This window comes from Mus musculus, chromosome 6 (genome assembly GCF_000001635.26).
Source record: "Mus musculus strain C57BL/6J chromosome 6, GRCm38.p6 C57BL/6J".
In the NCBI taxonomy this organism is placed as follows: Eukaryota; Metazoa; Chordata; class Mammalia; order Rodentia; family Muridae; genus Mus; species Mus musculus.
This window is the reverse complement of record NC_000072.6, coordinates 113,871,698-113,894,863: the sequence shown is the minus strand read 5'-3', so window position 1 is coordinate 113,894,863 and position 23,166 is coordinate 113,871,698. Positions and strand designations below refer to the sequence as shown.

At 52.9% G+C, this 23,166-nt stretch overlaps 1 protein-coding gene across 20 annotated transcripts in view; it reads left to right on the top strand.

The window, feature by feature from the left end:
• Atp2b2 (ATPase, Ca++ transporting, plasma membrane 2) overlaps nt 1-23,166 on the top strand; it is a 298,783-nt gene that overhangs the window by 147,750 nt on the left and 127,867 nt on the right. For 3 of the 20 annotated variants that reach the window (XM_030255120.1, XM_030255119.1, XM_011241163.3), the window contains exon 1: nt 800-3,611. The exons of 16 other annotated variants lie outside the window; for them this stretch is intronic. The gene's annotated coding sequence lies outside the window, so the exon portion shown is untranslated. Of the gene's footprint in view, nt 1-799; nt 3,612-23,166 lie in introns of those variants that run through there. One more of the 20 variants, NM_001036684.3, reaches the window with a different exon arrangement.

The window sequence follows — 23,166 nt, the reverse complement described above, 5'->3', positions numbered from 1 at the left end:
CATTCTGATCCACCCAGAGGCATCAACCGCAGAGTCCCTGGCTGTTGCCTCAGGCTTAAGAAGCCTCTAGTAGGATCAGAGGGCAAGGCCTGGGACCCCAAATGGACACATGTGGGTTCCAGCTTGGCTCCACTTTCTGCCTCTACTTCTTACTAGGTCCCCAGACCCCCAGGACTCCGTTTTCTCTTCTGTAAAATGGGCCTACATGTAGTTGTAGAGCTCAGAGACAGGCACAGAAGAGGCCTTGGGAAGGAACATCTCCCCTAGGATACAGATACTCTTGGTGACAGTGGCCATATTACCAGAGTGCCCTGAGATCCCTGCCCAGGGGCCCCAAGGGTACCTCCTATCTCTTCATGGACAGCCTGTGACCCAGGGAGGAGTCCATTGGCTTATGACTCCAGCAGACTGATCTCCCCCATTCACCCCTTCTTCTGGTCCTAGAATCCCAGCGTAACCAATCAAACTCTGGAGTCATCAGCTGCTCTCCTGTCCTTCCTACTTATCACCCCTGCCCTGTCCCGACCCTCAGACCAGGTCCACCATGAGCCAACTCAGGCTGGATGAAAAGCTGTTGGTGACATTCTCAGCTGGTCACCTATCTATGTGCCATGCTCCCTGTGGGTGGCCCTCATGTCATGTCCAACCTCCACAGGGTTGCAACATAGATGCCTTGTTTGTCTGATTGCTCAATGCTCCAGCTTGTCCAGACCCCCGTTCCTAACGTATCCTGGAAGGGCAACACAGTGACCTAGAAGTAGCCACAGCCAGAAGAGACAGCCTAAGGTCCAGGGCAGTATCTGTGGCTACCCTCCTACCCTCAAGGACATGGTTAAGCAAAGCATCTCTAGCTTTTCCTTTAGAGCCTCAGCTTGGGCCATTGTACTGTAGGAGATCCAGTTTCCAAGGGTCTTGCTGGGTCTGGTGCTTGGTAGGCCAAAATCACACAGCAGTGATTCATTCAGGCCTTTATTGCATCTGTAACATGGTGGCATCTAGCATATAGGGCCGTAGGGACCCATCTGATACAGACACAGCCCAGTGAGAGGCATAGACCTGTAGACCATCACAGCATGAAATGGTCAGAGATGAGACAGAGGTACGAACTGAGTATGTGGGACTAAGCAGAATTGTCTGGCAAAGCAGCAGCCGAGGACAGCTTTGCAGGATGAGCAGATACTAGAAGCCACGGGGATGCACACTCAAAGATGGAAGGACACAGAGCCTGGCTTGCCAAAGAGATAGCTATTTGGGTCCATTTCTGTTAGATGCTGGTCTTGGACTCCAAGAAGCAAAAATCTGCAAGTGATTGAGCGTCTGTGAGTGAAGCCAGCATGTCTCCATGGAAGTCACCGGGCAGTTCCAGGTCAGTCTTTTGAGGTAGATAAGTACTGGGGTCCCTGCGGAGCATACCCCCTACTTGTAGGCAGCCTGGGCTTGGGACTCACAACCTCAGTCACAGGGACAGTTTATCCAGGTGGCTGTGTAACTTACCCCCGACAGCCACATGCAGTTTTCCCCTCTAAGTGTTCACAGTAGTCCCTAGGGTGCAAGGAGCTGTGGTTTCCTAATCTGTAGGAGGCTCTGTATCTGACATAGGAGAGGACATAACTGTGGAAATCAGTGGGCCCCAGCCAGTCCCCCCACTCCTGCCAGGGTTCTCTGTTCACTAGGGGAAAATGTATCTTGCCCCAGAGGTAGGGAAGCACAGTGGCAGGCTCCTGCACACACAGTGGGCTGCAGAGGCCTCTCACCTGATGCCCTCTGGGCCTGCCTCCCTGAACCATTGGGCCTTAATGGCTTCTCTAACCTGGTGGGGGCAGGTTGGCCTACAGCCTCCCAGCTTGGTCCTGGGGAGGGATTCATAGGGACCGTGGTGACTTAGAAGTCTTACCAAGATGCGTCCAGAATAACCCCAGGAGGGGTGATATTCCCATCTACAGCTTCAAGAGGAAACAGAGATAAGGCTGTTTTGAGGGGCTCCAGCTTGGTCTATTGACATGAGGCCCAGGGCTGCCCCATGGGAACCCTAGGAAGGTGTTACATGGGCAACCATCAGGCCTGGTGGACATCCTTAGAGTCTTAGCACCCCACCCCTTATGCACATGTGCGCGCGCACACACACACACACAGAGAGAGAGAGAGAGAGAGAGAGAGAGAGAGAGAGAGAGAGAGAGAGAAGAGAGAGAGAGAGACCCTGCTTGGCTGGGGTATATGGGACCCTCTGAACTGTCTAGCAGTTGGTGATGGTGGTGTGGTCCTGCTCAAGGGCCCTCCCTGCCTTGGGTTCTGCTCTGGCTCTCTCCTTCCTCGGCCCCTCTGTGTGGCGGGTTCTGAATTTGGTGCAGTGCAGACTTTCAGCTTAACGAGACAAATTGATATTCCGTGCCAGGCGGAGATGGAGCAGCAACAGGACGCTCGCTGGGAAAGACGGGCGGGCGGCTCCTAGGTGGGCAGAGATGGGGGTGGGGAAGGAGGCAGGGAGGCAGCTTTTTCTGGACCTGGCTCTAAGGGCACTCCCCTCCCCTTGCCTTGCCCCTCCTGCACCCACTCAGGCTGACAGGTGTTCCACCATGCCGGCCTTGAAGGTCCTTCTATAGGCCACACACATCCAAGCAGGACGCCACTCCTGAGGTGTGGGGAGGCATGGCCACAGGGCACCTTGGCTAGTGGAGGAAGTGAGAGAGAGACACCTCATTCAATGAGACCCCCCTCCCTCACCTGGCTATCCGGGCCTTAGCCCCACCTTGTCTGGAATTAAAGAGGAGTCCACAGGTCTGCCCTGTGAGATGAGAGAGAAGGTAGTGAGCAGCTGGATGGGAGAGTCCATTCCCTCGGACTCCAAAATGGGATCACTCTGGACTCCACAGACGCACTAGTCCAGTGCGGTCACCCCCAACTCCTCACAGATACCTTGGCAGATACTGGGAATGTGCTAACACTCCGACAGAGAAATGGCCTCTTCAAGGGTTCTCCTGACTGGACCCATCCCCACCCTGGAGCAGGTGAGCACACCCAGGCAGCTTGTGGGGCTGCAGAGGGGTGTAGACAGTGACATCCAGCAGCTGGCTGGAGAGTCTGTTCCATAGACCCTGTCACCATAGGTGCATTTAGGTGTTCTCCCTTGTGCAGTCTTTCTTCCAGGTATAGAGCCATCCTGTCTGCATCCAGGGAGCCTGGAAGCCCCGACCCTATCTAACAAAGTAGGAAGTGACTTAGGGAAGGCACATAAAAACAATGCCTCCTCCTTTGCTCTCACCGCCCCCTTGCTCGTCCTGGGCTGGGCTCTGACCCTCCCCTTCGCGTGCCCTTGACACGGCCTCCTGTGCGAGGGGAACGGGCCTCTCCCTAGGGCTCTGCGGGCGGCCGCGGATGCGTCCCGTGGGAGCGATGCCCAGAGCCGCGCTCCCAGGCGCGGGGTGGTTCGGTCCGCGCTCGCGCCCCTCCCCCGGCGGCCGCGCCCCCCCTCCCCCCCAGCCTCGGGAGCGATGGTACAGTCTGCGCAGGGACCGGGCGCGCGGGCTGGGCTCAGCGCGGCGCCAGCTGCCGCACCGCGATTACGGGCTGCCCGCCTGGAACCCGAACCGATCGCTGGCGATTGCCTTAGCCAAGTAAGTAACCGGCATCTCTCCCCTCATCCAAGCATGAGAAAATAAAAAATAAAAAGCGCCCGGCCCCGCTCTCCCCTTCCTCCCTCACCTATTTTGATTTGATTTGATTTGATTGCATTTCCCGTTTTTTTCCCCCAGTGCTGATGGTGGCGGCGGGAGGAGGGGGGTGGTAGGAGCTTGGCTTGTTTATCTGGAGGCAGCTGGGGATGCTTGGGAGCCCGGGCTGAGGGACACTCTAGGGTGAGGGGTTGGGGTGGGGGCTGGGGACCGGAGCAAAGAGCCCCGTAGGAGGGGATGCAGGGTCTCAGGTGGATGCTGGTGGCCTCCAGACTGCACATGCCCCCAGGATGTTATGCAAGGGCTAGTGGTGGCAGCCGGTCAGCAGGGACACCAGTCTCCTCTTGAGCCTGGTCCCTGGGAGACATAGAGTACTGGAAGGTGTCCCAGGAAAGCTGCAAGGGGAGGCCCCTATGAAGGGTCTCTTTGATGGTGGGCTGCTGTATACAGGGATCTACTGGATGAGGAGAGCCAGGCAGGTGGTGGCAGGGATGTGTCCCAAGTCCCCTCCGTGGCAGGCAGGGGCAAGAGTGGGTGGCCAGGCCATTTTGCAGCAGTCATGCTAGATGGATGGTGGAGTTGGCACTTTAAGCCCGGAAGCACAGCTCCTCATCAGCCTGCTTGCTTAGGTGGCCCCTCTGAGTACTGAGACACCTGGGGCTCCTCCCTGCCTCCCTGCAGGACCTGAACCTCCCTCCTATGGTCGTCAGGTGCTGGCAGCCACCCCCTTTAAGCCAAGTAGCTGACCTCTGCTCCACATACTGAGTGGGGAGGGGACCCTTCAGCTGGCCGACCCCCGTCAAGGGAGGTCCCCTCAAAGGCTGAGCCTGGCTCGACCTTCAGAAGGGTAAGTGAGTAGGCCAGTCACCAGCAGAGCTGAGAGTAGAGGGTCTCATTGTGAGGCTGAGCCTTAGCAGTGTAGAAGGGGCTCCCCTCCACTGGGCATTGCTCTCCACATCGCTAGGAGGAGGCAGAGCTGACGTTTGGGGCATTTCCCAGAGCGGGCGGTTGCCATCCGGAGAAATTCTCTCTTTTGACGTGTGCAGTAGGAGGGGGCTTGGAGCGCAGGCCTTTGAGCTTGGGGCTTCCGCCTGGTAACTTCCTTGAAGGAGCAGTGGCAAGGAGGGGCTGCGGTCTGGGGAGTCCGCAGAGGGAGGAGGACTAGGAGAGGATGCTAATGGCCTCCCATTTATCCACCTTCACAACCCAGTCGTGAGCGAGGGTGCATGCCTGTGCATAGATTCACTCCTGCATACACATGGACTAATAGAGAACCCACAAGTAGTGCATCATACATGTTCAGATCATACATGTGAACACACAATGCCTGTACCAACAGATGAGATCTGGCCTCTGTGCACACAGCATGCATCTCTGGCTTCTTAAGACCCCGTTCTATGCACACCCCAGTGAGTATAGCCTGCCCCCACATGCTTGCAGCCCTCACACACACAGGAACCTGCAGCAGCTACCCTGGTGTACTATATACCCATGTGGGATGCCCCAGGAGTGCAGTTGACAGGTGCATAGGACCCAAATGCCTGTCAACACAGTGCCCTGGAATGTGCCCACAGGTGAATGACAGAGTCACATGTAAGACAGCAGTGGGCATAGCTGCTGCACCTCTGCAGACACTATGTTGCCCTCTCAGCTTCAAGAAGCAAAGGTGGCCCTAGGAGCCCTGGGGAGAGGACCCTGGGGAACTGACTATGAGGCCAGAAGGACTGTGGATCCTGAGTGGCCACCTCAGCTTCCTGAAGGCCTGAGGGGTGGGTCAGCCCATGTTCCCGAAGAGCAGTGATTGGACTGAACAAGGCCATCTGTGGTGATTGATGGTCTGCAGAGAAGGCTGCCTGGAGTAGGGAGGGAAGACAGGGGTGGGGGTAGGTGCAGTGGCTGCCCATTGGTCAGACCACCAGCAGCCGGCAAAGCCCACTAGCCCTTTCTGGAACCAGGAAGCCAGCCCACTATCATGTGGCATCTGAAAGCCGGAATTCCTTCAGTAGCCTCCAAGTTGGCTCCAGATGAGGACAGAAAAGCTACCTGTGATTTAGTGTGCAGAGCCTGAGACATCCACCCCTCCTCCACAGCCTGCCCTCCACTCCCGTCACCCAGTCTTAGTGGGAACACTAGTAAATGTCACACCCGCTAGCATCTGCAGAGCTCTTTGCCCTGTACACATTACTTCTGTGCAATTATCCTTAGCGTCCCCATGTCTCAGGTGAGAGACAAGAAGCCACCAACCAAGGTCACGCAGCTGGAACTGTTGGCACCTCTTTGTGAGCCATCTAGCCCCTCTGGTATGAGGTCAGACCCAAGACAGAAACCTGAGAGGTGATAGGTACGCTGTCCCCAACAGGGGTGGCTTTCTGTCTCTGGGCTCCGTGTTAAGAGCATTGGGAGGCCCTGCTGGGCTCTTTCAGACCTCACAAAAGAAGCAATGGTGGCCCGTGTGGACCCTGAGTGTCCCAGTGTGTTGCCTTCAGAATCAAAGAAAGAGCACCCAACTCCACTCCTGGCCACCTGTGTGACCTTGGATGCACATTGCAGCTCTCTGCCTCTGAGTCTCCTCACCTGTGGTCAGGTTTCCTGCCCCACCTTATCCTGCAGCTGTCTGAGAGCTGGGACACTGTCAAGGGCTGTGTGCAAAGAAACAGCATCAGGATCAGCAGGCAAAATAAGGGCCAAGTCCAAGGTCAGAGGAAGAGACAGAGAGGAAGGGAGAGGAGGGGCTTGAAGGGTCTCTTGCCTTGATGGCCAGAGGTCATGGCGTGGGTGTGTCAGGGAGTCCCATATCTGGCCCCTTTCTTAATACTTCAGGAGATCTGGGCTACTGTTCCAGGTACATCCCAGTCCCAGCCTTTCCCCTGAACCACAGGAACTCAAGGGAACCAGGAGAGGCCTAGGTGGGCCTGGATGCCATGTTGGAAACAGGTCTTGGGAAAACGGCCCCTCCTATCTTAAATCTTGTCTCTCTATATCAAGGGGGTTAAAGTGAACTATTGAGAAAAATTTTATCTACTGTGTTACCAGCCTATAGGATATATCGGATATATGGGAGATATAGGGTATATAGGATATATAGGGTATATAGGATATATAGGATATATTGGGTTGGGAACCCAAAAATATAGGAAAAGGCTTCTCCTATTGTCCTCAGCTCCCAGCATTGCCAGTACCCAGCTGAGTGTCACATACACACACGTCACTGGGGTGGTCAGACTCTCCCACCATTACCTAGAGCACTGAGTTCATTGTGGGAGGCAGGTGCCTCTCAGCCTAGGATCTGGGTACCTGACCCATCCTGCTCTTCCTCCAAACCAGATCCTTGGGCCTGCAGAGGTCCATTTCTTCTTCCTCACGGAAGCCTCAGATGAGGAAGTAGTTAGGGAGAAAGGCCCCTGGGCAGAACAGTCTGCCATGATGCTTACGTAGAGATGATAGCTGGCAGGGGAGTAAGCAAGGCACTGCCAGGTTGCAGGAAGGAGGACAGAGCCTCAGGTCTCTAACTGACAGCAGAAGAATAGCAGGGCCCACTTCTCAAACTAACATGAAAGAGACTAAAAGGAAACAGGAGCTGGCTGAGAGTGTGGTTCTGCCAAGGCACCATGAGAATGGATGACGGAGGAATCATAGAGTGTGGTTGGGAGGACCTACTGGGTGGGAGGACCTACTGCAGCAGACACCACTATCACGAGTTGCCCTGGGCTAGCAGTTTTGATGTCAATAGGAGTTGGGCAAACCTGTACGCTGCCCACGACTGCTGTCTGCTCATAATAAGAATGGATGATACAGTAAGCCAAGGATCCGCCCTGGCAAGAGTGCTAAGGCACTCAGCGTCCAATAAGGAGCCCTGTGATGGAGGCTTGCATAGTTGTAAGGCCTTAAGAGTATCACACGCAAGCTGGGACCCTCTACAGGGCTAGAGAGCTGCAGACATGGACAAGGACCATGGTGTTGGGAGTGAGAAAGCAAGCTGTCAGGGCACAGACAGGACAGATGAAGAAATCTTAGCCTGCAAGTCAGATGAGCTGGAATCCCAAGCCACTGGGCCCTGCCCCATGCATAACAATGGGCTTCAGTGAGTGCCTTTCATTAAGCTGGTGTCTGGTGGTCTCAGGCTGATCCCTTGTGAGAGGCCACCAGGGTGCAAAGCCTGAGATACAGTCAAGTGGTGTGCAGGATTGATGGTGGAGGCCACAGTAGCTGTCACAGCTGTGGCTCTTACTCAGCTGCCACCACAAATCTCTACAAGCTGCATGGCTTAAGCAACAGAAAAGTTTTACTCAGAGCCTAGAGGGCAGAAGCCTGATGTGGGATTTGCCCACTTGGAGCCTCTGGAGGGGGCCTGGGAGAATCTGTCCCTACTTATCCCCTAGCTACTGGCAGTAGTTCTAGTCCCTAGTGATCCTTACCTTGGAGCATGTGGCTGGTCCCTGCCTCTGTCTTCAGGCCCTTTCTGCTCTATGCCCAGTGTCTCCTATAAAGATGCTTGCCCTGGGCTTAGGGCCAAGAATGATAACAAACAACATGTAGCGACTCCTGAGGTTCCTGGACCTGGGTATTTATTGAGTGTTCATAGCTACTAAGAACTGGCTTCTCTGTCACTTGCGCCCACTTTACAGCTAAAGGAAACAAGGTGCAGGGAGGTTAAGATAGCCCCCAAGTTACACAGCAAGTAAGAGAACTCGGATTTGGACACTCATTTCTCCACATTTCCAGAGCTTTGCTGGGGGGGGGGGGCATAGCCAGGATTCCAAAGGGCAGTGGCTCCTGGACCCAGAGATGGTTGCTGCACACGGAGGGAGGAGGGGCCTGCCTTAGTTAGCTACAGGACACTAGCATGTGACAGTGGGTTGAGAGCCACAGTCCCTTCCTAAGAAACACCACCTGCCCCCATGTCCTCATCCGTGGGATCATAGTCACGTACTAACACACTGAGTGGTCCCCTTGTGAGTCGCTGTGCTGTGTCCTCAGTGTTGGTAAATGTTTCTTCCATTTGCTCCGTGGGAGGCGATTGCTTCTTGCAAGTCACATCTTAGGGAACTGGCTCTGCTGTTCAGCTGCGTGTAGTGTCACTAGTGATTTACCCTCCATTTGCACCTCTGTAAGATGGGCACGACACTGGTGCTCGTCTTCCTGGTAGTGGGGAGGGGTGGCAGTGACAGGCAAGGGGACTCAAGTCAAGTGCTCATCCTGGCACAGTCCTTGGATGTCAAACAGAGTCTGTCACCATTTCCTTGTTACAGTTGGCCCTCTAGGAACATGGGTTTCCCCATCTATGGATTCACAACAGCTGCCTAAGAAATGCTCAGCGGGTTTGGGAGACAGCTTTGTCTAATGCCTGTCATGCAAGCATAAGGACCTGAGCTCATATCCCCAGCATCCCCATGAAAATGGGTGTGGTTGCTTGCATCTGTACCCTTAGCACTGGGAAAGCAGAGACAAGCAGACCTTAGGGCTTGCAGTCTGGCCAGTCTATCTGCAGATGAGTGACTCCGGGTTCCGTGAGAAACCCTGTCTCAAAGAACAAAGTAAAGGATAATAGTGCAAAACTCCCAGTGTTGACACCCAGCTTCCATATGCACGTGCACATGTGCACACTCACCTGCACACACGTGACACACACATGCACACACAAAATATTTGAGGAAAGTTTCGAATCTTTACTGAACCTCCCAGGCAGTTTTCTCACCTTTTCCCAAAATAATACAGCATAAGGCCTGACTGTGTGGGGCTGGATATTATCATCACCTGGAGAAGGTTTTAAGTTTATGGGAGGGTGAAAATTAGCCATGGTGACACACACCTGTCATCCCAGCATCGAGGAGGTGGGGAGCAAGAGGATTGGGAGTTCAAGGTTATCCTTGGCTGCATAGCCTGAGCTACATGTGACCCTGTCTCAATCACAACCAAAAAAAGATCTCTGAGAGAATGCTTGTAAATTATATGCAAATACGGTGGTGCTGAGAGGGAAGACCAGAGCATCTGGGGATTGTGGGTTTCCAAGGGGTTCCTGCTGCCTTGTGCTGAAAGTTTTCAAGGCTGCACAGTTCCTCCCTTGGGTGAGTGTGTGGTGAAGTTCTGCATGGAAAGCACTCTGCTGCGTTTCCATAGCATCAGAGAGCCTTGAATAGAAACCCCAGCCCAGTATTGACTGCTGTGCGACCTTGGGCCAGGAACTTGGCTTCTCTGAGCTCAGCATTCTGATCTCTGAAAGTGGGATTGACTTCAGATATCATTGTGGGGTGTGTCTAAATAGGGTCCTGCTCATGCCTGGGTGTGCTGAAGGTGACCGCAGAAGGGCAATCCTAGCTTAAGGAGGAAAGTTCTGGGTTTAGAAAGATCCTGTGGCTCGGTCTTTTAATGGTGTGACAGAACCTGTAGGAGGAGCCACAAGTGAATGACCCCATTCTGGGTCTAAGCAGCACAAATCTCTGAAGGAGGAAGCAGGTTTCCCCCATCCACCCCAACCCCCACCCCGTGCCGCCTTAGAAGGCTGGGTTTACAGGAGGGCTTGACCTCCTGTTGGCGCCACTCTAGCGACTGCCTGGTGACCCCACCTGGCTCTCAAGGACACCTGCCCCATTGGACCAGAGCTCAAGGGTGACCTGGTGAGCTAAGCTGTTGAGTTGTGCAGGACTGAGGGATCTGCTGGGGATCTCAGAGGGCATCAGCCTTCCTGCATCTTCTCAAGCTTTCCTTGGGCAGGGTGCAATCCTCATAGTCTGGTAGGTGGCACAGTGGTTAGAGACAAAGGTAGGCCCAGGCTGCTTGGGGTCAAATCTGGCCTTGGTCATATCGGCTATGTGGCCTCCATTTCTATATCTGAGTTCTCACAGCTGTGACCTGGACATTTCGACACATCCTGGGGTAGGGGTAGGAAGGTTTCATTCACTTAACCAATTTAGGTTTCTTAAGCATCCATGCATCTTAGTATGGTATAGCATAGTGTGAACAAAATCCAGGGAACAGGATGAAAGGCTTAGCAAGGGAGCAAAGAAACCTCTATCTTCCACACCCCAGGAGCCTCAGTCTCCCCCTAAAGCTTGAGAATACTCACCCCTCAGAACTGCTGTTAGAGTGCCTGAATACAGTTGGTGCTTAATAAATGCCAGCTCATAACAATAAACACCCCAGTCCAGGGACAACCAGGAAGCATGGGCTCTGAGATTCCAGTGCCTGACCCTCTGTTTCTCTGCTGTGTGATCTGCTGCAAGTTCCTTAACTTCTCTGTGCCTTTAAAATAGAGATAACATAAGTCTCCAACTTAAAAAAAAAGGATTTATCAAATAAAAGTGAAGCACTTAATGTCCTTTTCATGCAGAAGTACCAGCAACTGTTCCATCGTGAGCATCTAGTGAGTTCTAATCCTATAAATGATAGCAAAAATAAACACTGTTAACAAAGTAATGGCCATCAGGAATCCCTAAGGCCTAAGATGCTGGTTGGCTGGAATTGTGTAGCTGCCTCTCCCTGTCCAGGCACTGGCCAGTGTGGACGCTTTGTGGTGTGAGTCTGGGGGTTCTGTGAGTCACACAGAGGGCGGAGCTTGATATGAGTGTGGAGGGAAGCATCGGTCCAGATTCCACTGGGTAAGGAGGAACTCTCGTACACCAGGGTTCCCCTGCCTGTCCACCACACCAGAGGAAGCAGCGGAGCCTGCTGACCACCCTGCCCTCTCCCAGCTGGCTCCTGGCCTCACGGAGGCTGCCAGCAGCTGCTGCAGAGTGACAGGCAGAACTCTCTCCTGGAGAGATCAGAAGCCCTGGGGCAGCCTATCTAGCTGCCGATAGGGATGAGCCACCAAGGGTGGGGGAGGGGTGCTGTGGAGACCTGGGAATGGAATGGCCTGTCATGGACCGAGGTTCCGGGGCAATGCTGGACAAGTCCTTATCTAGAGATTAGTTTCTCAATTTTGGAACGAAGACGTGGGGCCCAGATGACTTTAAAATTCTCAAGTTCAAAGTCGCTCATATGTCTCTTAGAGTCAAGGTCATGGGAAGGGTCATGGGAGAAAGGGAGCTGGTATCTGTACATGGAGGGCATGCCTATCAAGATGTCCCTTTCATGGGACTAGCTGGAGACATCACTCAGGAGAAAGGGACCAAAAGGAGGAAGTGGGGCAGAACAGGGCAGAAGCTATCCCTGCAACAGTGCCTCCACCTTGAGTCTCTGCCTCAGCCTGGGCGGCTCTCGAGCATAGCCTGCACCCCAGCACGTCCCCTGAGCTGTGGCAAATGCAGTGGCCCTTGGTGCCCTGTATGAGAACAGCTGTGAGCTGTGGCTGCCCTCTGAGCAACAAGATGTGAAGTGTGAGCACCCCCCTGGAGCAGATGCCTTGTTCCAGTTCAGACATCTGTGTGCCTAGGGAAGGCAAACTGAGGTTCCTGGAGGTCAGGGCTGCAGCAGAGAAGCCCAGGCTGGAGAAGAGGCCCTCTGGGACCCCTCTCTGTCCACTCTCCCATGTGTAGCTGGAGCCCAGGCTGCCGTGTCACAGTCTCCTCGCAAGTGTCTGAAGGCAGGATATTAAGAGCTCTTTAGGCCACTTCTAAATTTATCAACTTCAGTGACTCACTTCAGATGGAAATGAGTCCCTTCTCAGCCGCCCCAGCCCTGGCTTCTGAGCTTGGAGCATCTTGGGGAAGGGAGGGAGGGAGTACAGAGCTAGAAACAAAAATTGGCTGAGCACTTGGCTGTGCCAACGCCCTTGCTGCGGACTAGCTGCACCTAGGTGGTCACTGATAGCAGGTGTCCAAGTGCGATGCTGTCCCTGAGCCCTCATGGGACTCATGCGACTCAGACTTAGCCTGGATGATATTTGGGTCCTCCAGAGCTTCTGCACAATGGACTAGGTTAGTGTAGAGTCCACAGCCTAGACCCCGCCGGCATCTAGGCAGCAGGAATGGTGTAGACTGTGGCTGGCACTGTGGTCCACAGCTGTCTCTGGGCCTTTCTTTGTTCCCTGATTGACTCGGGTCTCTGATAGCTTCTGAGGAAGGGGATTCTTAGCTGAATGAAAACTGGCATCCTGGTCCCTGGGTCTTCTCTATTCTCTGAAGCCTCACAGGAACCCCAGTTTTCCTTTCCCTTCCAGAGCAGCAGCAGAGGAATTCAGGCCCAGTGCAGAGACCTAAAAGAGTGAGCGCTGTCCATGGTACCAGTCACGGAACTCAGGGCCCTGGTCCAGGCAGACCAAAGAGAGAAAAAGGGATAAGATAACGCCTTCTCCAGGACTCAGGCAAAGTTGGGCTGTACACCCAAGTGTACAGTTGGCCGAGTACACCCAAGAACCAAAAGGAGCCCTGACCTTTGTCCGTTCCCCACCAAAGTCCAGCTTTGGGGATGGGTACTTTATTGTGTAAGCATCAGCCTGCCGCTGCTGAGGGAATCCCAGCATGAACACAGACAAGTAGTGTCTTCTGCGTGGGTGACTGTTCCAAGACTGTGACCGCTGTGAGGGAGTGTCTGAGGGTGAGGAGATGGCTGTGCCCAGCCCAGCCCATGCCTCACAGCTACTAACCTGTCACCACGGCTCCCAGCATGTGTCCTTGCTTTACAGGTTCCCAGTGAGGTTTCAGAACTTGCCCCCACCCTGTGGCAGGAAGGTGGTAGAACATAGATGGGTGCTAGGCAGCTACTGTGCCCTGTGGACGGCACTGTGCTGTTTATGGGGGCTTCAGAGGGCAGCTGGGCATCATCAGAGAGGGCTTTCTCTGCCAGTACCGATGGAGGATCCAGCATAGGACGAGGCTTAGTGCATACTCTGAGTCCAAGGGTCTAGGCTGGGTTCTCCAATACTTCCTTACTGTGTGACCTTGAGCAGGCCACTCAAGTCTCTCTGTATCTCAACATCCTCACTTTTGGAAAGAATGGGGGTAAATAAAAGTACTGATTGCCTCATATGGGAAACAGCCTAGAACAGTGCCTGGCAGAGCCAATCCTCCACCAAGTCATAGCCGTTTAGCTGTTCCTTATTAGTGATGGGTCGGAATAACGGGGGAGCAAGACCCTAATCCCTCCCCCCTGAATCTTTCCCCAGCCTCCTTGACAGCCCCCCATACCATTAGGGCAAGCATCACTCAGTGTCCATCTGGCCTATCACGTTGCTCGGTCTTGAATAACCCTCCACTACCAAGCAGACTGGGAGAGACCAGGATTCATTTTTGTATCCATACATTTGTGACACCACCGCCCCTGCTCGCCTTCCCAGCCTCGCCTTCCACACCCCGTCCACCAACTGCTCAGTCAGCTGAGAGTTCAGCCATCAGAGCGAGGGTGGAGGACAGTGTCGCTTCTCCCCCACCACACAGCCTTTGCTGTCACTGTCACCCATCTCCAACCCCTTGCTGCGTGCCACCTTCCTGTCAGCCTCCCAGGGTGCAATCCCAGGTCTTGTCAGCAGCAAAACTCAGGGTGCCAATCCTCTGCCGCATACCCTGCGGCCCTCCCATGGTGCTCAGGCTCAAAGCTTGGCGTCTCCCCTGGGTGTGGTCCTTACCCCAGCACACACCACCCTTCTCTCTCACTGCCATCCTTTCCTCAAACTCACTGGACTCTTCCCTGACTCCTGGCCTTCTGCATGTTCTGCTTCCCCATGGAAAGCACGGTTTTCCCGTCGATGTATATGATAGGTTTGTTCTCGTGAAACTAAGTGATGTCTCCTACTCAGGACCTCAGTCTGTGGGGTGTCCCCAGCCCCGATGGTATTCTCCACCACTGCACCTGTCACTATGGACGTTTGTTTCTGTTATTCCCTTGTTTGTCATCTCATAAGCAAGTAATTTGGGGAAAGGAGGGTGTCTTGTTCACTCTTGTGTTTGAGGAGGAAGGTCTGTGTGAGTGTTTATAAAATGAATGAATGAATGAATGAATGAATGAATGAGAATTCACCAGAACACTGTTGAATGAGCATCAGGGTTGGCACCAAATGGCCCCAGGACACTGTCATCTCTTCTCTTGGAAAATTCTGGACCATCCCAGAAAATGTCCTCCAAGAACTGTTCTGGGCTGTAGTCTCTGCTGAGCCTAAGTTCTGCCTGATGACTCCTGAGGAGCAGGTTTCCTCAGTGTCACGGTCTAGTGCACAATCCTAGACAGGAAGTGACAGTAGACACTACTTGCAGCCTGCAGAACCCCTGAAAGGAGAGGAGGGGAAGGACGGGTAGAGGACATGGAGGCTGCAGCATCATTGTGGGGAAGTGACCTGGGGAGGTGCTGCTGAGACGAGCAAGTGAGTGCAGTCTGGGGTCTGAGAATGGGGATTCTGTTGTGGCTGGGACCAGGGCAGGTGTCCCCAGGGAAGAAGACTTTTCTGCAGCCTGTTCTTTGGACAGTTTCTGTTTTGTCCCATTGTCTGTAGCACCACAGTGAACTTGTGGACTCAAAGAAGCCCTTAAAGGTGGGTGTGGGGACCAAGCCTTCATTAAGTGACATTTCTGCTGATGGAACCCACACAGACACCTTACCTGCCTCCCCCATCCCCTGCCTTCTCCCCCTGCAGAGGACGCCCCAAAGCTGTCACTCACAGTCCCCAACCCATGAGATGGCCAGCAAAGAGCTTGCAGAACCATCTGGAAATCCTACTTTCCCTTTTCAAACCACAGCCATCTGACTTCCAGAGAGAGAGCCTGTGAAGAGTGAGGGGGTTGGCAGCACTCTACAGCTCCCCAAGTCTAAGGGAAGCCCTTCCCTCTCAGTGGGATCCAGCCTCCACGTGGTGAGCCAGCCACAGGCTACATCCCTGTCTGCTTGTCCCATCCTGGCAGACACAGGCTCCGAGGGCTTTTGTTTCTTTTATTTATGATTATTTTATTTTAATCATAGAGATATGGGCATGTGTAAGTATGGGATCATGTCTGTGTGTGTGCAGACACACATGTGTGTTCAAGGGGGCATGCATATTTCTATGAGGTCAATCTCAGGAGTTACCTGCATTGCTTTTGAGGGGACCAGAACCCTCAATTAGGCTAGACTCGCTTATCCCCAAGCCTCAGGGACCTGCCTGTCTTTACTTTCCCAGTACTGGGGTCATAAGCATGCCCCCAACTGCATCTGACTCTGTGAAGTGAGGATAGATCCTGGTCCTCACGCTGTACTGCAACCTCTCTGCAGACTGAGCCATCTCTCTGCCCCCCCCCCTTGTAACTGCGCTCACTTTATTTGTGCTGTCGGCCACTTTGTTGTGTGTTGTACTATTCATCCTGAGGCTTGGCGGTCTTTGGAGGTAAGCATGGAGGGAGGAGGTTGAAGTCCCATGCTATTATTCATTGACCAGTGTGTGTGCTCACTGTACACCTGGTGACCAGATTGGGGATGAGGACACGTGGAGCCATGATGCCCAGGCTCAGCGCTTACCACTGTGCCTATTGGAACATGTCACTATTTCTACTATAACCAGTTCCCTGTGACACCCAGAGTCATACATAGCAGGGAGTCTAAGCTCATGACAAAAGTCAGCTAAGAGCATGAACAGGAGCAGGAGGCAACATCAGAGTACAGCTCAAAGGTCAAAGAAGAAAGCTGACTGGTAGAAAGCACGGGTGCAGAGACTGTCCCCTCACCCCAAAGCAAACAAGCTGTGATTTTAAAATACCAACAGAAAAAAATAGAGGCCTCTTAATAAGGAAAAAGTCACAGAAAAGACAAGGTGATGTCCCTAATGCGTGTGAGGAGCCTGGGCAGCTATGTGCCTGTGGGCTGCAGCCTGTGTGCAATATTGGTTGCTGCGCCCCAGCCCTGTTCTGCATCCTCTACACATTTCACTAAAGGAAACTGAGGCTTGTTGTATGTAATCCATGCATTCTGTCCTGAGAAGGGCTTTCTATTCGTCATCTAGAGACTCCCCAAGAGCGGTTGCCAAAGGAATGTGCAAGTCCTTGTAGAGTGGAGGTGACCACCCCTAGCTGGGTGGGGTCATGCATTCATTCCACAAACATGAGTCAACGTCCTACTATAGTGCCTAGAGACACCAGAATAAGTAGAACAGACGGGTTTCTATTTGGGAGCTTCTGTTTAAGTTAGTGGAGATAAGACAACAGCCCGGGATGCAAGCCTGCCTCGGAACCCCAGGGATGTGGGGAGTAAAGCTGAGGACGGAGGCAGGGGATTTTTCCCTGAGAAGGAAACAGTTTTGGAAGAAACTTCAAGTTGCTATGTGGCCATTTGGAGATAAGTTTTTGGACAATATCAAGGCCTTATCCAGTAGGTCCAAGAAACAGTGAGGAAGCCGGGGGACAGGGCGGGGCTGTGGAGCAGAGTTAGCAAGGCAGAGCTAAATGAACTCAGAGAGGTTCAGAGTGGTCAGAATCACACAGTGACCTGCAGACTATCATGGAGACTTTGTCTTTTTCTGGGAAGGTAAAAGGAGTCCCAGGAATGGCTACAGCGGAAGAGGGACTTGATGTGGCTCTGATGTGTATGGCGAATGGCCTGAGGGAGAAGAGGGACCAGGGATCCTCTGTAGCTGATGAGATGCAGCACAGCCATGGATCAGGCTAGAAGTGGAGGTTGTATGATGCACTCCCATTATGAAAGGGCCTGAGAACAATGAAGGCCTTTATGGGTGATGTTTGATGCAACTGTGGTTATGGAACTGAACTGAGGTCAATATTTAGAAGATGGGAAGTACTCGATAATGCTAGGAGAAAGGATTAATGGGAGGGTGCAGAGCTGGGGGACAGAAGGATAGATGGACAGGTTTATAAGATAGGTGGTGGATAGGTAGTCAGACAGATGGACAAGTGGGTGGTGAATGTATAAATGTGTGAGTGGGTGGGTAGGTAGGTGATAGATGAGTGGGTGGATGGATGGATGGATGGATGGATGGATGGATGACTGAGTAAATTGCTGGGTGAGTGGGTAGATAGGTAGATGGATGGATGGGTGGATGGATGGAAGGATGGAGGAGTGTGTAGGTCACTGAATGAGTAAATAGATGATGGATGGATGGATGGATGGATGGATGGATGGACAGATGACTGAGTAAATTGCTGGGTGAGTGGGTAGATAGGTAGATGGATGGATGGGTGGATGGATGGAAGGATGGAGGAGTGTGTAAGTCACTGAATGAGTAAATAGATGATGGATGGATGGATGGATGGATGGATGGATGGATGGATGGATGATGGACAGGCAGATGGATGGATATAAGGGTGGATTGATGAGAATGTGTAGGGGTAAATGGAAAGGTGGGTAGATAGGCAGGTGAATAGAAGGAAAGGTGGATAGAGAAAGCAGAGAAAGAAGGCAAGCATACTATGGATACCCGACTAAAGTTCTTTCTGAAGCTGTGGGAACCCCACATGTTCTTGAGCAGTAGTGTGATGGGAGGAAACTGTTGGAGCTACAAAAGCATTGCATGGTTTCTGGCACATATCCTAAGCCATGATCTCCCATGGATGCCAGCCAGCAGGCTCCTCTCTTTCCTTCTGCCTGATCACCACCTCATTCACTGATTAATAGGTTTTGGGACAGTACCTAGCCTAAGCTGAGAACTGGGAGACACTGGCGCCATGTGTGAATAAATTAGGCACAGTTCCTGACCACAAGACACATTCTCTACCTTCTTGCAGGCCCACCAGATTTACACCGAGAAGGGACAGATCACCCTGTCCTTTCCAGGGAACTTGTATCCCAAAGCCTCTATAGAGGTAGTAGGTAAGCCAGAGATTCCTAACAGCTGGCCTTGACCTTAAGAGTCCAGCATCACTGCAGGGTTTGCTTATGTGGGTGGGAGAGGAGGCACTTGACTTACTCAGAGATTTGGGATATGTTCATGTGTGTGTGTACATGTGTGTGCACATGTGTATACATATGTGTGCAATTGTATGTGTGTGCATGTATGTGAATGTGTGTGTGTGCACATAGGTGAGTGTGCATGTATGAATGTGTGTGTTCACATGGGTATGTGTGCATGTGTGTGTGCACATGTGTGTGCACATGTGTGCATGTGTATGTGTGTGCATGTATGCATGTGTTCGCATGTGGATGTGTCTCAATCTGCATATGGGGTGGGAAGGGCTCTGTCAATGTGCACTTCACATCCACTGCTCTGTGTGTATTTATCTGCTCATTTAACAAATACTCTTGAGCTCCTGCTTCTGGGTCATCATGTTTGTGACAGTGGTGACACAGTGTGGACAAACATAGATGGTGTCCTCAGTAAACACGTATGATCCCAGTCACTGCTGATTGCTATAAAGACGACTAACAGAGTCCTCCCAAAATAGTTTAGATAGGATAGTCAGGAAAATCCTCCCTGAGGAGATGACACTGAAGAGGATGAGGACCCCTAGCCTTGCCCCCATACAGGGAATATCTATCCCAGTAAAGGAGCCTGTGCAAAGGCCTTGGGGTAGGAACAAGTGAGGCATGTTTAGAGGCCTATAGGTGGGAAGGAAGGAGACCAGTGCAAAGGCCCTGAGGTAGGAATGAACTAGGCACATGCAAAGATCCCAAGCCACTGTGGCTGAGGCAAGGGCAAAGGGCAGAGAATGGGGGCGGGGAAAGGGCCCAGACCATGTGGGATTTTGTAGGTGACAGTATAAAGCTTAAATCTTATCTTGACATTAGAAGATTTAGAGGTGTCCATGCCACATGTGACAGCCATGTAGGAAACCCTGTCCCCTTACTTGGTCCCCTTGCTAGTACAGAAAATAGTGACACCACTCTTCTACAGACAGAGAAACTGAACCCCATGGCTAGTGAGTTGCATAACAAGGTTTGTGCAGCCAAGTCCCAGCTTGACCAGTGGCACCTCAGCAAGCTCCCAGCTAGCAAGTGACGTGAGAGTGGAGACATTGACAGTGCTGAGTCTCCATACCTACTCACCCCACCCTGCCACTGCATGGCCCGTGGCCATGTCCCCTCACTGTCCCTTCAGTCTCAGGTTGTGTCCCTAGTATCCTGGCATGGCATTGGCTCAGAGCCATTGAGAAGTGAGTGCAGGGTGTATGGGTCTCACAGGACTGTTCCAGAAACTTCTGCAGAAAACTTCCCTTGCCAGTGGCACACAGCATCCTTTCAGGGCTGCTGCTCCTGGGAAGCCTGGTCTCAGCTTCAGGTTATAGGATACGTCTCATCCAGAAGTGAGCAGGTGACCTGGGCCAGACTCCCTTCCCCAAGATGGAGAGTGTAAATGGGGTTTCAACAACACTAAGGTCCCCAATGTCCTGCTGTGGAGCTACAGGAGGGATGACCCAAGGCAGAGGAAATAGATGTAAGAGGACAGCCTGCCTAGAATGCCTGGCTGAAGCAGGACACGCTAGAGGGTGCCTTACCTGCCTTCAGCCCCCATCAAGGTATAGATCCAGCCACTCTCCTCCTCTGAGCTACCCACCTGTCCCCTCCTAAGCCCTCACCCATCCCAGAGCTCAGGGACAAAGGTCCTTCCCTGTGATACCTAACTGAGTAACTTCGCCTCACTGAATCTAGTCTCCATGGCTATGATATGAGGAGGCCAGACCTCGAGGGAGGAAGCCCCTGGAACCTTGCTGTCCTAGTTAGCGCGAACTGTCAACTTGACACAGCCGAGATTCGTTGAAGAGAAAAACCTCGGCGATGGAATTGCCTAGATCGGATCGCCCCATGAGTATGTCTGTGGGAGGTTGTCTTATTATTTGATGCAGAAGGGCCCAGCCCACTGCGGATAGTACCAACCCTAGGCAGGTGGTCCTAAATGTGTCAGAAATCTAACTAAGCCCCAGCCTGTCAGCGAGTGAGCCAGAAAGCAGCCTTCCTCTGTGCTTCTGCTTCAAGCTTCTGTTTGAGCTCTTGACCTGACATCCCTCAGCAATGGGCTGTGACCTGAGGGTGCAAGCCAGATAAACACTCTTCTCTCCAAACCGTTTTTCGTCAGCCTTTCCTGGGCACCTTAGAAAGCAGAAGGTAGACTGGATTTGGTGGTACAAACCTGTTACTTGAAAGGCTGAGGCAGGGTGATTGCAAGGTTAAAGTGTGCCTGGGCAATTTTAATAAGATCATATCTCTAAATTTAAATTTTTAAGGGCTTAGTGGTAAATGCTCCCCTAGCACATGAAAGACTCTGGAGTCTATGCTCCGTTCATGTGTGAAGGGTTTCATGCTTACCTTGTATACACAAGGCCCTGGGTTCCATCCCTGAGAGCAAACACATTTCTGATGACAGTGATAAAGGCGCTCACTAGCCAGCCTTGGGAGCACTACCTCACAGCCAGTCTCTCCTGTTACACTCTTCCTGCCTGTCCCATGGAAGCGACAGCAGACTTGAATCTGACCCCTCATCCAGCCCTCTGAAAGGGCCAGGGTCAGTTCTTCCAAGGTCTGGCCCTGGCCGAGCTTCATGCCCAGGGCCTTCTGGGATGCTAACCTCCAGTAGGAGTAAGTGCCTTTATGCGCACATCACAGCCCAGAGCACAGGGTTCAATGAAGTAAAGGAATCCAGTGCCCAGAGCTCAGATGCAGGGCTGCACAGGGCTGCCTCCCTCTCCTGTAGGGGCCATACCTTGTCTGTTGATTCCTTGGGGCTTTATAGTGAGCCACATATGGAAGGTATCTTCGCACCAGTGTAGCGAGCTTGGGGCAGGGCAGGGAGTGAGGTTTGGTCCAGACTCCCATTCTGCCTACCACAGTCTGTTTGTTATCTGCCATGTGCAGGGGTACTGGGCTGGGCAGGCCTAGCACAAGGGAAAAGAGCCTGCAAGTGGGATGAAAGAGATTGGTAGAATATGGTAAAGCCAGGGTGGTGGTCAAAATGAAGGAAGGGAAGACACAGGGCTCTCTCCAGGAGCCTCACCATCCTCCAGATACTCAGCCTGCCGCTGTGGTGACCTGGGAGAGTCCCATACCCTCCCAAGTCATACTGAGGGACCACCGGCTCCCCAAGTTAAGACCCTCTGGGTCCTAGTGGAGAGTGTGTCCATACCCCTCCTCCTAAGAGACTCTGCTCTATAGGTACCTTCAAAATCTCCAGTGACTCAGTTTCCCCACAGCCTTCATGGCTTCAGACTTATGCACAGCCAACCACATATGATCCCAGGAGCAGGGCTTAGAGAGGCCCAGTAGCCTTCAGGGGCATGGAGTGGCAGAAGCTTCAGGCTGACTTTCCCCTGGGAAGTATTCTTCATTTCTCTCACTCTCCTTAGGAGAGAAAGAGGTCCCTGTGCTTGACCCATGACCCTCAGCTGTCACCCTCTGTGTGGTACTGGATCATAGGGAAGAAGAGCTGATGTCTATATTCAGGTACTGGCCCTCCCATGGGCGTCTCCGGTGACCAGGCTACCGTGGACCTGTCAGGCAGTTCAGTTCCATTTTGGAAGGCTTTCTTCAGGAAGGCGGCTGGAGGCTAGCCAGCAGGCCTTTTCCACCACCATGGAAATTCCCAACAATGGAACCCTGACAAGCTCATAGGGCCCTTCTTCCGCCCACGTTGTTATGAAAAACACCTCCTTGGTGGCCTGGCAGGGGACAGAGCAGCTGAGATCCTACAGTTAAACCTACAGAGAGTTCCCTCTGTGCCACTCCAGGGGAGATGGCTAATCAGGCCCAGGGGTGTCGGGGGAACCTGGGCTGCAAGCTGGTGCCTAGTAGGAAGGGAACCAGGGCAGTTCCAAGGTCTGCCCTGCTACTGGTGCAGGGGCAGGGTGAGCGCAGCCCAGCCCCAGATGCTGTTGATGTCACTGACCTGGAAACTATGTTGGTTACTTGACAAGGAAGCAGGTAGGTTGTAAGAGGCACTGGGGTGGGTGGGGCATACTAGGAAGAACACCTGAAACGGGGGAGGCGGTGTCCAGACAGCTCCTCTGCCATCCATTCTTCTCACCTAAAAAGGGGGGACAGTTACACCCGCCACACCAGGAGCTCTGACATGAAGAGCGTGGCTCAGTTGATAGGGTGCTTGCCTAGCTTGCATGAAGGCCCAGGTTTGATCCCCAGGACCCCATAAAGCAGGCCTGGTGATGCATGTATGTGCTCTCGGGAGTAGAGGCAGTGGGGTACTAAGTTCAATGTCATCCTCACCAACATAGCTAACTTGAGGCCAGCCTGGGCTACATAAGACCCAGGGACAGGGTGGGGAAAAAAGAGGGATAGAAGAAGAAAGGGGGGAGGAAGCATGTGGCTGACCACACACTGATGGGTGCTGTCACTCCAACATCACCTTTCTAAGGACACATGGTAGGACAGAAGTCAGACAAGCTCAGGAGATGAATCTGAACCCCACTTAGAACCCCAGCTTTGTCCTACACGAGCTGTATCACCTTACCTCTTTGGGACTCAGTTTCCTCATCCACAAAATGGGAGAAAAGTTACTTCTCTCTTCTTGTGAGTCTCCTTGTCTGACCCAGAGGGCAGGGCTACCAAGGCCGAGCATGAATGGCTGGCCCAGCAACAGTGACAGGGCTGGGATAGCTATCTTAGGCCTTTGGGTAACTGACAGTGGCTGGAGGTGCCTGTGGGACATGGTAAAGGTGTGGCCACCACACTCTGGGCTCCAGCCCTGCATGTCCTCCGCCGCTCTCAC